This window comes from Helianthus annuus, chromosome 5, assembly GCF_002127325.2.
Source record: "Helianthus annuus cultivar XRQ/B chromosome 5, HanXRQr2.0-SUNRISE, whole genome shotgun sequence".
Taxonomy (NCBI): Eukaryota; Viridiplantae; Streptophyta; class Magnoliopsida; order Asterales; family Asteraceae; genus Helianthus; species Helianthus annuus.
In genome coordinates, this window is record NC_035437.2 from 32,553,456 (window position 1) to 32,558,954 (window position 5,499).

General features: G+C 33.1%; 1 long non-coding RNA gene across 1 annotated transcript; it reads right to left on the minus strand.

The window, feature by feature from the left end:
- Positions 1–381: 381 nt before the first annotated feature.
- On the minus strand, positions 382–1,665 carry LOC110938811. Its single transcript, XR_002591711.2, has 2 exons — positions 1,529–1,665; positions 382–593 (listed from the first exon to the last, which is right to left on the minus strand). It is a non-coding gene; the product is annotated as an uncharacterized LOC110938811 (long non-coding RNA).
- Between the last annotated feature and the right edge of the window lie 3,834 nt (positions 1,666–5,499).

Sequence of the window (5,499 nt, forward strand, 5' to 3'; positions counted from 1 at the left end):
TAATGCAGTTTTTTTATCTACTAATAACATTGTTAATAACAACTCTAGGTACATATGTAACATGAAGTGTATCGTTTGTCCCTTTAATTCGTTACGCTAGTCTCATATACTTATAGTTACATATATTACTTGTTTGTTCATTGATATGACATTTTGGATGACGTAATGTTGTTACATATGTAATTTTACTAAGTTTAAATTGACACCAAAGGGACTGACATATGTAACATATGTTACACTATGGGGCAACAAATGTAACACATGTATAGCCATCTTACACATGTTACATATAGGTGTTACATGTGTTACAACGTCAAGGTTACACATGTTACATATAGTTGTTGCATCCCAAAAAAAATTGCCGTCACATCAACATCCGTATTCATCCAAAAATGGGCATACTAACAATGAAAATGAAAATAAAAATGAATTTTATATCAATAGTTGTAATGCTTCTAAAAAATGGTCTTCACAACAACATCCATCTTCACAACACATAGCAGCCAACCAAAAAACACACCATCGTCACCACGAAAACCTGATGATGCGTTGTAATCCTTCGGCGGGCTTCGCTTCTTGATAACCATCTTCATCTTGAACACAAAACATTTTTTCACCTGTGAACAAAATAAGTACATCAATATTAGTTTCTATAGTTAAAACTTATTAATCTCCTATGTAACATATGTAACGTGGCTATACATGTGTTACCTCTCTAGTGTAACACATGTTACAAACATGTGTTACATATGTGCAACCCCCCTTTGTGTCCAAAAAAGGGTTGGGGTAACTACAAGTAACTTGGGTAACGTTTACTGCATATGTAGCTAATTATCCCACCAAAAAAAACACGACTTTTTATTTGTAAAATAAACGAGATATTCCAAATAAATTATGAAGTTTATACATTTTAACATTTAACAACCAATCTTAAAAAAACGTTTTAACATTTAAACTTACTATTACATTAAGTAAAAACCTTTTGTAACACGTAAAAAACCTAACACGTGTTGCATTGGATGTATCTTCAAGCTGAAGATGGGATTATAAAAGGAAAATGCACAACACTAAAAAAGTTGTAACACGTGTTACAACGGTTGTTTTAAGAACTTTCAAATAAACAAGTGTTGCAAAGTGGATGTTTTTAAATAACTGTTTAAATCAACGTAATAGAGATGTGTAAGTAGGTAATTTTCTTTTGTAACACGTGTTACATTGGATGTATCTTTACGTTGAGGATGGGATTATAAAAAGGAAAATGCACAGCTGAGTAAAAAGATGTAACACGTGTTACAATGGTTGTTTTAAGAACTTTCAAATAAACAAGTGTTACACCGTGGATGTTTTAAAAAAACTGTTTTCATCCATTTGTAATAGAGACGTGCAAGTAGGTAAAAACCTGTTGTAACACGTGTTACATATGTGCAGCCCCGATTTTTTGTAACAAAGAGGTTGAACATATGTAGCACATGTTTGTAACATGTGTTACACTGGAGGGTAACTTCTGTACAACATCAAAGGTACCCACCACTTGCCCTTCATCGACTTCTTGTTCCCATTCTTCATCGGTTTCTCCATCTACCTTCTTTCGTTATCGTTCTGTTTCTTTATCGTTCTGCTTTCGCTTATTAGCCAGCCTACCCGTCACGGACCTGGTCATTCTCCTCACTCTTGCAAATACAACAGCCATAGTAAATACATAATAACACAAGTAATATTTCCGGAGTTATTTAACACAACAAACAGGTACGAGATAGGTAACACATGTTACCTGAAACTGTATTCTGCACCGAAACTACACAATCGTCAACAACTATCTTCTTTTCGTCAAGCAACGCCCTCACTACAAAGTGTTACCTGAAACTGTATTCTGCACCGAAACTACACAATCACACTCTCTGATGCACTCAGGACGTTGCATTTTTTCTGCACACACCTTTCCACCCTACGCCTTCACATTTTAACAAAAAAATGCCCACATTCAGCTAATCCGACACTAAAAACACAATCTCAATACTAAATCTAACAACATTACCAAACCAAACCGCTTAAACAGAGAAAAAATAACATTTGAACAGTCCTAAACAAACAATAATCACAAATTAAAAAAGACTGAAAAAAAAACCAAAGAATCCAAACCAAATGACACCTAACCGAGTATAAAACCAGAGAATCCAAACCAAAATAAAACAAGAGAATCCAAAAAGACTGAACCATACTTGGACTGGATCACTAACCGGAAACCTGAACCGAGTCCCGATCTGCGGCTGACTCGAATCTGAACTGAGCTAAAATCAGAATCCCCACTCCGGTTGCCTGTAACACCGTCGTCGGCACCGACGGTTCGTCGGAGAACCTCCATCGCTGTAGACGAAGGCTTGTAATCAGAATCCCCACTCCGGTTGCCTGTAACACCGTCGTCGACACCGACGGTTCGTCGGAGAACCTCCACCGCTGTAGACGACGGCTTGTCCGTCGTCCATCGTCGACTTCTTCTCTCTCTTAAATCTCTCTCTCTACCTCCTGAACTCTCTCACACACACTTGTGTGTGTTCTTGGTGTTTATTTTGAAACATGGAGAGAGAGATAGAATGAATGATGATGATGATGGTGAATTTACAGAAGAAGAAGAAAGAGATAGAATGATATATTTTGAATTCTAAAAGAAGAAGAAAGAAGAAAGAGGGAGAATGAAATGATGGGTAATAAATGACTTGATGGGATGGGGGAGAGAGTGAAATGGTGGCTTGAACAAATGACTAATTTGCCCTTTAAACATGTGTTTAAAGATATGATGTGGATCAATCTTGACCACACAATTCAGGTTTCCTAAGTTTTCTAGATTAAATGGGTTTTCCATAGATACTTACACCATATAGGGCCATATACATATACATATACATATACATATACATATACACATACATCTATAAACATGTATATACACAAATATAAATTATACATATATATACACACATACACCTATAGGGGAAGGTTCTATGCAGAACACTAAATATTGCGAGAACACACAGAACAAAATGAATCACTCATTTTTTCAATCGTAAAAACCTAAAAAGTAAATGAAAATGTTATAAATGTAAGATTTATTGTTTCTCACACTAGAATTTAAAACAAAATACGAAAAATCTTTAGTTTTTAAATAACCTACACACATGTAGGTTATGTGTAGGCTAAATTACCTACATGTATGTAGACTATGTGTAGAGAAAAATATATGATTTTTTATGTATATATAATACATATATGAATGTAAGAAACATAAATTTTAAGAAATATGAACCTTAAATCCCAAAATTTAGTGATTTAGAGTTGTTCTTTTTGTTCTTGCAATAATTAGTGTTCTGTAATGATCCTTATCCTACACCTATATATATACACATACTTACACATACATATATACTTAAATATAAATTAAATTTATAGTTTTATATATACCAGTCTATTAGATTTTGGTCAACTATATACAAATTTACAACTATATCTATACGTACGGGCCCAATCACGCCAATAAAAATTTAAAATCAAAACTAAAAGGTAAACCCTAAACTGATAAACGACAGTCTGTTCATCGCCTCAATGTTTCTTGTTGTTACCCTAAGTCGACCGTCTCCTGCTCTCAACGTCATTGTTCGTGCAATATGATAATAGCCTCGTCAGCCACAGCAATGTTATTTATAAGAAAAATATTATGCCATGAAATGTGCATGTTTTTAAAGACATAAAAACTTGAAACCCAACATTGTCACTATCTCTCTCAGCAAATTTAAATTGGGCGACACGGTTGTCCAAATCGCTCGACGCTCGCTCGGAATTTTTACTGCTCGAAAAATGCTCGCTTGATTTGATGCTCGGTTTTAAATGAGCCGCTCCGCTCGGTTCGGTTTGAAAACGAGCCAAACACGACCAAAGGTCTGCTCGGTTCGGCTCGGCTCGTGAACAGCCCTACTCATAAACCAATGGTTGAGCCATCTAGGGCATCTAGTCCATCTAGAGCATCTAATGCTGTTTGTGGCTGTGTTCTAGTAAACCATCTAGGACGTCCATCTAGGACACGCTCCGACCGCTCAAACATTGCAAAATATGTGAACTCTAGTTTCAATGACTAAGTTTTTTAATAGCAATTTAATTTTTTTTATAAATGAATGAATACTTAAATTAATCATGGGGCAAATTACATAAGGATAGGAGGTGTTATTAAAAAATTGAAAAACAGATACTAAATATATCAAAGTTGGGTCCTAAATCTTCAAATTATATCATGCAATATGCGACACCATCTCTGATTCCATCAAAGTTTATACACTTTACCTAAAAAAACAAGCACATCGGTGCGTAGCACATTTAAAGTCGACCCATACTTATAACAACCGGTTTTATCAAAATGAATTCAATATTCCAAGCTTATAACAATCGGTGTTATCAAAATGAGTTCAATATTCCAATCCGAAGACTTCATATTATCAACCATCCCATTTGTTGTATTTCACCTGAAACCAATGTTAAACATCTTATCAGCAAGTGAAATTACACACTTTAGTATATGAAAAACATAATATCTTTTAAGATGTGTATATACGATGATATTATTTATATTTTGTATGGTATGAATTATTATCTTGTCTTTTAAAATTCATATCATAGAATTTACCTATTTTATATATTTCAAATATTTATGGTGATGCTTGTATGTTTGTAATTGATCATATCTTTTTTGTTGTCGTTGTAATAAATAAAAGCTAGAATGGTAAAAAAAAGTGTACATGAAAAATGAAAATCTCAAGGGGAATGTTTTTAACAAACTAATCATATGCCCGATACCCAAGGGGAAACGGATATAATTTTTTTATTCATTACATTTTTTTTGATAAATTAAGAGTATAAAGTAAAAAAAATATACTTTTTCTAGTAAATTTGTTTTATCAAAGTTTAAAATATAACATTTTTATACTTAATAACTTGTAAAAGGTTAAAAATGTATAAAATACATAAACTATAGCATTAATATATTTAAAACCCACACGTGTTTTAAATAAAATTAATATATTTTAGATGACATTAATTTTTGTTTTTATCACTAAGATTTCTCCGCCCGATTCGACGGGGTTGGTATTGGTTCGGTTCTCTACATCATTGTTATACACCGGAACTCGGTATATTTTATGATACCAAATTTGAATACAGCTTCGTTTTCAATCAAATATGTATTGGAATACAACTGCATATTACGTTCTTTTTTAAATTAGCTAACACAAGTTATTAGAGAAAATGAAACTAAATGAAAATTACATGGGTTAAAATACATATTGTTTATATTATAAGGGAGTTGTACTCAAAGTAGAATATTTTTTTTAGTTTCATAAGCTATACAAGTGTCGATAAGTACCATGACGGACTGAACATTATCAACACTGGTATTCGTATTATTTATAATTCAGTACGTAGTTTAATAATATTTAAATACTTATAAAAAAAAAAGTC